This window comes from Melospiza georgiana, chromosome Z (genome assembly GCF_028018845.1).
Source record: "Melospiza georgiana isolate bMelGeo1 chromosome Z, bMelGeo1.pri, whole genome shotgun sequence".
In the NCBI taxonomy this organism is placed as follows: domain Eukaryota; kingdom Metazoa; phylum Chordata; class Aves; order Passeriformes; family Passerellidae; genus Melospiza; species Melospiza georgiana.
Genome location: NC_080465.1, coordinates 53,007,833 through 53,018,402, shown reverse-complemented (window position 1 = coordinate 53,018,402; position 10,570 = coordinate 53,007,833).

The following is a 10,570-nucleotide window of genomic DNA, read 5'->3' as shown; positions in this document are numbered from 1 at the left end:
TTCAGACATGAGGAACAAATATGTAACTGGTTATTTCATGCCCCACTTACTTAGATTTTACTAAAATTGATCAGGATAATGGTATGCTATTCAAGCAAGGAGGAAAAGGAATGCACCTTTTTACTTTAATAGTAAAGCTGGTTTGTCCCCAGATCTGTGCAAGATGCAAAAACAATATTGGATTACTGCACATCCAGATAAATGCTTTTTTGTGGAGACAGAATGGAATTATTAGGTTAGCTTCATTATTCAAGAATGAAAAAGAAACAAGAAAAGTAAAACTGGAATTATAGGCAAATTTTCAAAACCGCTGTTGTTTTAGTATTGCAAAGTGTAATATAACAAGAGAAGTCAGGTTTTCCTGGCATGGATGGTGTGCCAGCTGTATGAGGCATCAGCTAAACCAGAGCAGTGTGACAGTTACCTACAGGTCATTTATTCCATGTTTTCCTTAGCCTGCTGCTGGTGTTGACACAGTTACAAGACTGGAAATATCTCCTTGCTTTCCCATTCAAGGATCTGTATGGATCTGCTAGGAATAGTCTCAGACAGTTCCTCACTAATGCCAGTTTTGATCCTTTTATTTCTCTTACTTGGCCAGCCCAGATCCGCTGATCACCTGGGACTTGGGGAAGCTCAACCACCTGTGAGAGCTTCCAGCATGCAGCTCTTCCTGCTCTTCTGTGCTGCATGGCAGGAGCAATTTGAATAGACTCTGAGAACTCAGGGAATCCTGAGGGAATCACGGAGGTTGGAAAAGACCTTTCAGATCACTGAGTCCAACTATGAACACAGCAACGCCCAGCCTGCCACCAAACCATGCCCCCAAGAGCCACATCCATCTGCCTTTTAAATCCCTCCAGGACAGTTAAAGCTCTCCCCAGGACTCCATTCATTTTGGTCTCACCTTCTCCAGGTGCCAGCATCCGAGCTGGGGTTTATGCAGTTCAGCTCTTCATTCTTCTCACCTGCAGCCTCTTCCTACACTTGGCATAGTACAAGGCTGCAGCACTAACAAGGACTCATGTTTGCACGTGGTTCTGCCTTTCTCATCTCAAAAATTCTTCCTGGGTGTGCTTCAGAGAAAGTATCTTATGAGTGAGAATCATTCTATTTACTCTTAAACCTTACTCTTAAAGCCCACTGCTTGCTAAGAGCTGAGCAGACACAAATGTTTGACATTAAAAAACTGCACTTAATGACAGCATAAATTTTTCTTATGTGTACTAGTTTTTGTCTGCTTTGCAAATTAGCATCCTGGGCAATTGTGCCTAGGCGAGGACAGGAATATTTAGTAGTAATGTTACTAAGCCTTGAGTACCTGATATGGTTTAAAATGTATTTGGCTGGCTATTGGCTGTCTTATCTGACCAGCAGCTCAGGAAAAATGGTAGTGCATCATCACATAGGTCAATGCATTTAGGTGCATCTTATTCTTTAATGTCCTTGCCTGTTTAACTAAGGACTAACTAAGGAATTTCAGTCTTTTGCTATAAAAATGCATGGAATTGTCCCATTATATTCCAGGAAAGTTTAATTATTATTAATCGCCTCTCCATCTCCAATCTGTGAGGCCTTCCATAAATTGCTACAATTCACTAATCTTCACACATTCTGAATACTCTGGCTTTTGGAGGCAGAATCTGGGTGCAGTCAGCACTGACTGATCATAGAGGGCTCCTGCAGCCACAGCTTTCAACATGCTGCCCACTGCCCACCTTTGTGAGGTGATGAGAGAAACCCTTCATTTGGCCCAAAAAGCCAAAACCCTGTCCTCACAGTGCTCTCAAGTAACAAAGAGCAGGAAACTTGTGCCAGGGAGAAAGTACAGAAGTGGAGCATCTTCCAAAAACTAAACTCATGGCACCGGGCAGTGCTGGAAGATTAGGAGGGAGGAAAACAGAACCCATTGTGATAACTTCCTGTTCATTTTTAGTACAGAAACTGCTAATTTAAAAGATGTTTTGTCCTCTGAAACAAGTCCTTCCTAATCCGAACATATTTATAGTAGCCATTACTATCATATTAGTAATATTTTCAAGCCCCTTTTCTTATCATTGTTTAAACATCTGACTCCTCTTGAATATCAAGCCAAGCACAAAATACCCAGCATCCTTCATGAAATATCCCTGTAATGGATTAGAAGAGACAAAAAAAACCCCAAAACTATTGTAGGAGAGACATTATGAACCTGTTTATAACCACATTCTAACCAACTCAAGGAAGAATAAATGGGTCAGTAGAGAAACAACAACAAAACCTCTCAAAGGAAAGAGGGCAAACCTTGAGCTCATGTAAACTTCAGCTTCATTAAAGTCAGTGTATCCAGGCCTGTGTACACCAGGAGAAAATATGGCTCTGGATCTGCTTCTTCTGGTGGGGACCATATGGCAAACCTTCACATGACTGAGCTCTCTTCATAAATGAATGCCTGTGTCGAGCTGACTTTATACACGAGTTTCCTGTTTGTGACTTGAGTAACAGCCATGAATAATTCATAATGGAAAAATACAGATTTACAGTGCTTTTCCATCATTTTGCCACCAGGCTTGTGCTCAGCACACTCAGGCAGTACCACTTCTGGAGACTTTAGTAGGCAAGGCAGCATACTTCTTGTGGAAGAAGTACCTGTTTGGGTAGCACCTGATGTCTGCAATGCCTTTCTCACATAATTCCATGAATTGTGGCAACACAGTAAAGGACGAAATACTGAGAATGAAAACAAGGATGCCAGACCATTAAATCTACTCTGGGGGCAATTTTATTTACAAGCAGTTTTTAGCATAGTGGATGCAACAGGTCACCATCCTCTAAATTATCTGAGAGGTATTTTTCACCTGCTGTCTCACATTCAAGATCACCTATGGCACAGGGCAAACCTCAGCACTGCCCAGAGGGCTTCTCCTCTGCAACAGAACCACTTATTTCACTCAGTTAATCACAGCAGACAGAGCAATTCTCTGTCCACAGACTTGGAATAAAAAAGCAGGAGTGCCCTCCCTGCCTCTCCAGTTGCAGAGAATGGCATTCCCCTGGTGTCCATCCCTTTTGCACTGCTAGCACAGCCAAGCAGTCAACCCCATCTCTGGCTACAACAACTCCACATGCTTATTCTGAATTTTAATTGCAGTTGTTTTGGTGCTTGTCTGTTTGCAAAAAAAAAATAAATTATCTAGATTTGTCAGTGTGCTATATAATGGGAAAGTTTAAATCTTATTTTTCTTTTCTTTTTTTCTTTTTTAAATTTTTTTCTTTTGCTTTGCTTTTGGCTTTGTGGGGTTTTGTTTGTTTATGGTTTTGTTTGTTTGTTTGGGGGTCTTTTTGCTTGGTTGTGTGGTTTTAGGCCTTTTTTGGTGTATGCGTGTTTTTGTTTGATGCTTTAGTTTGGTTTTTTGGGTTTGGGATTTTTTTGGGGTTTTGGTGGGTTGTTTGGGGTTTTTTTTTTTTTTGGTGGTTGGATGGTTTTGTTTGTTTGGTGTGGTTTTTTTGTTTGGTTGGTTCTTGTTGGTTTTTTTAGGCCCTAAGATACTGGCCTTTTCAGCAAAGATCCAATTCTTCAAAATCAATTAGTAATTTTGGTCTCTCCATTTTAGTGTGTCCAACATCAGATACATCAATATTACCTCATTTTCTGAAATAGCTCAGTATTCAGACTTGGAAAATTGGACCTTCAGGTTAACCAGTCACTAATCCTCAGTTCTTATTTTACTCCCTAGCCCCTCGGCCACAAATCTCTTTTTCGATGAGAGCGAGAGAGAGAGACTGGATTTGTTTCTTCAATGACATATTCATTTACCCATCAAAGGAAAAAAAGTGGTGAATCAAGACACAAGAGAAAGAAAAAACCAAGAAGCAGCAATGAACCATGAGTCAGACTTGAGTCTGCAAGGAATGACTGTCTGGAGTTAGGGCTCCACTAAATCCAACCCATCACAGATTTATGAAGAACACCCTCATTTATTGCCTACAGGAATTTTTCTAAAAGGATTTCAATCCAAAATTCAGTTTTGAGAAGGAAAAGGAAGCTGGTGAGTCATAGGGTTGTAATGCATCAACTTTAGCTGTGTGTTCGCAGGATGATCCTACTTTCTCTTGCTGTGGATTAATGAAAGGAACTGAACTGTCCTTAACAACAGCATGTCAGGATGCTGTCACCTTTTTCACCTTCAAAAATTTCCTTAAAGTTATCTTTAAATAATGCTTTGTATTAGACAAATTAAACTAACATAGATGATTAAAAAAAAAAACTACAAAAAAAAAAAAAACAAAAAAAAAAAACTAAAACCTTTCAGATTCTGTTTTATGTCTGGCTCTGTATGATAGAGATCCTGAAACATGATCCATCACAAAAAGCAAATGTGTCTGCCTGAGTCCGACCTTGAAGGAAGAGCTGATGCTCAGAGATCAGCATCCTTTCCCTCCATTTGCCAATGTTCTACGAGGCAAAATATCAGAGAAAAAAACAGATTACATGAGAGACACATGGATATTAGAAGAATTCTGTGCAGTAGCCGTGAGGATTTCCTCCCCCAAAACAGACCTGGGAAATCACCACCTGGCAGATCCTCCCCAGAGGAAGCAGTAGAGTGCAGACAGAGTTTGAAGCAGTTGATCTGAATATTAATAGGCAGACTCCTCCTGCAGTGCCAAATCCAGACCCAATGTGGAGGAAAGAAGGATGGGAAGAAGAATCTGAGATAAGACTTCCTTAGAACAGGGCAGGGTATGAAGGAAATGGAAAACACAGAAAAGTGAAAGAGATTTGGGGTTTATCCTACAAGTTGGAGCTGTTGCAAGAACAAGGAATGAATGACCTTTCTTCAGAGTTCTCAAGAAGAAGGAAAATTATACTGATTACCTCTGAAGGCATTATAACAGCTTATGGACCAAAATTCATGGTGAATATTATATTCTCAAAACACTTTCTGATTCTCTTTGAAGACCCTGGTGTCTCTAGGGTACAATCATTGTCACAGTTCTTCAAAAGGTTAAGGCCAATTATAAGTGTTCTGAAAGAGCTCCATGTTTATGTAATCCACTAAAGCACAGTTAAATGATCCTCACATTTTGTTTGCATCTGTTGCAAGTGAGTGGTTCAGGTGACTTAAAGAAGGACAAGCAAGGGATCAACAATAGTAGGTTTAACATAATTTGCAAAAGCACAAAAAACTTGGATGGTAAAGTTCATTCCGTTACTTAATATATATGGAGAGCCCAAAGAAAAACTAGAATGAAAGCAATCTACAATGATTTATATGGATACAACACCACAAGAAATTAGTGTCAGGAGACCCAAATAAAATTAGATCTTCAGGTAATTACCACAGACCATGCTAAGTACCTTTTTTTCACTATGAACTTTCTAAGCATCAAACTCCAGCTTTAAGACAAGTTCAGTTCTTCCCACAAAAGTGTTTCTGTCAGCAGATTAAAAGGACTCCATGCAAAGAAGCATGAACCAGCTTCCCTTATTCAGAAAGTTTTATTCAGAAGTAAGTTCTGTTCAGGATCTCTTGTATCTGTCACAAACAAATAAAACAATTTATTAGTTTTCATCATCTGATGGTTTATAGTATTGAACTAGCAGAAGCTAAAGGATTACGATGATTTCCACACCTACAGGTGGAAGAAATTACTACAATAGGGATGACAAAAGGAAATAGGAGTCCATATCCTGGTTATTTACTATTCCCAAGAGAACTGAGTTCAGATAAAGGCCAAATAGTTAGATAAAGCTCCATGCAAATTACAACATAATAAATTTCCAAACTTCCTTGTTTTGTTGTTTAGAAGAGAAGAATTCAGCAATCCTCACATATTATAAAAAAAGAGAGAAATAAAAATCAACACAAATTACATGAGTGTCTCTTTAAAAGTTCCCCTCAGACTGGAAAAGAAATCCCACTTCATAACGCATTATCATGATGATTAAAATAGCTAAAACAATTTTATAAGGGGATAAAACCCTATACCCTATACAGAGGATTAGGCCATGGTTCAAAACACAAGGTTTTTAAAACTCTTCCTCTGAACACCTCCTCCCTTGGGGAGGGATTAGAGGGTGATTGAAGCCCAAAGGACTATTCATTTTCCAACTTGTTACAGGGAAAATCACCTGAGTGAGCTGAGGCTTTGGGTCCTGGCTGTGATCAAATCAGCTTTGATGGTATTTCTTGCCTATGAAATAGATACAATCCTGTGTATTTCAGGCCCTGTAAGAGCTAAATTTACTCAAATAACAAAGGAGAACCTAATTCTCAAAAAGCCCTAAATTTATACAAAGTGTATATTTAGAAGATTTCTGACTCCAGTGCTGAGCAAATCGAATCCACCCATCAAACTTTGATTCTGCCAGCAGTGCCTGTGCAGGTGGCTAGAGAAGGACTAAAGCATATGGGTTGGACAGGAGGAGAACACATGACAAATGCAAACAAAAAAAAAAGAAACCCTAGACAAAAAAAAAAAAAAAAAAAAAAAAAAAACCACAAACCAACCAAAACAGGTCTTGGGGATGGTCTTGGGGATTTGCAAGTTTTCTGGGTTTTTTTCTCAGAAGAGGAACAGTTTTGCCCTCCTTTCACTCTTCCAGCTCCAAGAGCTAAAAATTCTGGTCTTCACACGGTCACTGTGCCCTTCACCAGTACTTGTTTCATTCCTGAAGTCAGAAATGCAGCATCTGCTGCTCTTTCCTTGTCACTAGAACCAAACATCTCAGCTAAAAAAAAGGAATCAGGGTGGTCTAGAGGTCTAGATAAAATTGCTTTGCATTTCACAGTTTTCTGTTGCCCACAAGTATTTGCTGTCTTCAAGCTTAGGATAAAAAATATCAGTATTGCAGCTTTCTTAACTGGTTATATGAGGATATATACCTTTTTTTCTCACACTCATTTGTTTTGTATTTCATTTCCTTTTTGATTACAAACTTCTGTTTTCTCAGTATTGCCCCTTAATTCTTGAACTCCGGGGGGGATTCCCCTTTTTAGATTAGATGCTGAATGTTATCCCTTAGCCACACTGACACTAAACTTGAAGAGAGGAAAGTGAAATCATCAGGTCTGGAATATAAAAAGGTTGGGAATGTAAAAAGGTTGGGGAAAAGTATTATAATATGAATCCGCTACAAACCTTTCATAAGGGGGAAATCCTTCCACAAAGTGCCATAAATTAAATAGAAAACTTTTTAGTAAAAAAAAAAAAAAAAAAAAAAAAGCCAACAAAAAAACTTCCAGACTAAAAATCTTAACTCTTCTGGGTACTAAATCAAGAAGCTCTGATGTTCTGATGTTTTAAAACATTTATCTGTTATGAAATTCCAGACATTAATATTGACATTTTTTCATCTGAGTGTCTGAAAGCTGACTTTTAAGCAAAAATCTTTTAGCTTTTTGGAAGAGGTTTTATCCAATTCAGAAGCTGTTGTGAAAAGATGTGAAGTTTTCTTAGGGTTTATGTACTTAGCAGTAAATTCAAAGTGTTGCCTCGTCACACTCTCAGGCATGTAAATTCTGATTCTAGTCTCGTGGCTCAAGGCTTCCTGTTCTTATGATAAACCCTAAACTCATAAAGTAAGAGCAATGCCTAATGTTAACATTTGCAGCTCTTTTCTTGCTACCAAAGCAGGAACCTTCTAAGTCATATTCCTGCAGAGTCATCTTCCTCTAATTAATTTGCCTATTAAATAGGCCTGCTCCTATTAAATAACCCAATATCCACTATTGCTTCTCTATAATGAAGGAAAATATCTTCATCGCCCCAATACTGACACACATCAGTCATTGGTTGTTGTCATGAAAATGAGGGGGAAAATGTCATCTGGGGACATTAGAAAAGCGTTTTTGAGAATTTCAATTCAGTCCTGGCAATCATGAATAGGTGACAGTCTCTTGGTATGTGAGAGCTGCACAAGTAACTCGAGGCACCTTTGGGAATTTGATCCTCAGTCCCTTGAATAATCCAGCACAAGGAATACTCTCTCAAGCAGTTTCTGCTTGAAAATAACGAGTGAGAGAAATACATTCAAGGCATGCAATTTTCCCATTGGTTTCTATGTGAAGATCATTAAATAAAAAGAGAAACAGTGAGGCAAAGGAAAAGCACTGGAGTTTTAAAGAAGACTCTGAGACAGCATGGGGAAAATTGCTTAGGTAAGCCTAACCAGGTCCCAGAATAGGCTAGAAAATAAATAATATTTACATCAGGAATCCAATCTTTTGCCATTTTGTGAAGCAATAAGCTTGGGATCGATTTTGCTCATATATCTTTTATGGCTAACACAATGTGTTAGTAGACTGCAAATATAATTTGTGTGGTGTATTTCAGCCACAGAAATACTCCAGAACTTTTCAGGCATACCTCACAGAGCTGCAAAAATCCACTGTGCACATATTCATCTGTGCAACTTCACTCTCACATCACTTGGAGTAGAATTACTAGCTCGCTCAAGGTTTGCGGAGTGGTATAAAATGGATGTATGAATTTCAGAAAGGACAGAAAAAGAAACATTACTATCTGAGGGGTGACTGCTGATGGTGCTTGGAGGGGGCAGAAAATTTTAAGGCAAAACGCTGAAAGATCTCAGGCAGTGGAGATGTAGACAGTGACAGAACAAGGCAAGAGTGAGAAAGAAACAAGGAAAGGACACAACTGTCTGGCAAGCTCAGCTGCAGCAAGCCTCTACTGTGCGTTGACATACTTTCTATTACATGAGAAAATAATTGCCCACCACCAGGGAGTTACTGAGCTCATCTGAGTTGGGGTAAAAATAAGGCAATATTCTGAAATGCCTCTGAAACCAGAGATTGATTGATTGATTGATTGATTGACTCACTCATATCACTGTTGTTATTTCCACCACTGAACTGCAAAATCTACATGCCACATTCAGATATCTAGATGCAAAAAACTGTCAACACAAAGGAATTATAGAAGAGTTTTGGCTGGAAGGGACCTTTAATGGCCATCTAGCCCAAGCCCTCTGCCATGGGTAAGCACATCTACAAGCAGACCAGGTTGCTCAGACCCCTGTCCAACCTGACAGACCAGAAGGTTTCCAGGCATGGAATCAGCTCTCTGGGCAGCTTGTGCCAGTGTTTCTCCATTCTCTTCAGAAACAATCTAGCCTGGCTTAGATAAAAACATTAGCCTTTGTCCTAGCACTACAGGCCCTACTAAAAAGTCAGCCTCCATCTTTCTCACAGATCCTCTTATGTATTCAATGGCCTCAATAAAGCCTCTCTGGAGCTTTCTCTTCTCCTGTAGGACTTAGCAGCAGGAGACAAAGGCACAACCACCAGTAGGGAGCAAAACTACCTATTCTATTTCTGTGTGAAGAAAAACAGACAGATTAGGGGATGAGTAAATTTTTTTACTCTTTCATATTTGTGGGATTTTTCACGTGACCTTTCTCTGAGCCACATGAGCACATATCAAAGCATCAGGCTGAATCAACCAGAAAGCTGTGCATTTACCAGGTACTGCATGGCCCTTCCTCAAGGAAGCCATTCCAATTAGAAAAGAACTGACCTAAGAGCAAATTTTCCTTTAGTTTGCCATCATAGGTTTGGTTCAAGGTCATCATGGTTTGCAGCATTTGCAAACTCTTGCCCTCTAAAATCTTTATCCCCATCACTGTGAGTTTTCAAATGCAATAGCAGCCCCCAGCAGAGTCAAAGAGCCTCCCCCCCCCAAATGCCATCTGTTTTCCACAACAGTAATGTCTGCTCCAGGAAAACCTGCAGTCTTTTGGAAGCAAGTTGCTTCCAAAGCTTTTGAGAATCTTCTGAATCCCTAACAAAAGATTATTATATTTTCTAAACTCCTGATCCTCACGTGAACATAAAAATAAATCTCCACCTTATTTATAATTGTTGATTGAGTTAGAAACCTGCCCCTTATCTAACAAAAAGAAAAATGGCATTTAAATCACTCTTAATTCATTTGGCTTTATGTTCATTCATTAGCTGAATACACTTTTCACCTGTATTTTTCATTATTCACAGTAAGTCTATTTTTACAAGAGTATTTTGACAACTTTTTAGCAGCAAATGCTCACTGATTTTATGGCAGTCCTCTGCAGAATGTTCAACATTATATGCTTCCCTGGCATGGTACCAGCAGAACTCAATGTTTGCTCTTCCTTCTTAATTCAGTGTATGAATACCATTTGGAGGGTTCTAATATTTAAAACTACCCAGTCCTCAGCAGATGCCATGAATCTGTGGACCACATGGACCACAGGAGAGCAGCAAATAAACCATCATGGACTCTCCCCACTTTGCCTAATTCTGCCAGGACCCTGCTGCTAGTACAAGTTATGTGGTTGGATGACAAGGCCTTCAGCTGGGATAATTTAATGTGTTCCGTGTGATTAAAGCATTACTACACTCATAAGCTTATTCCTCCCACAGCTGATGACTTCTTGCTGGAATAGTCAAAGGGAACCTGGTTTCTACTGAATGCTCATTGGCTTTATATTCAAAAACTCATTTAGGTCTAGTATTACATTAACATATGATTCATCTGTATCCAAGCTAACTTTAAATACACAGAATAAGCTCAGTCACACTCTTTG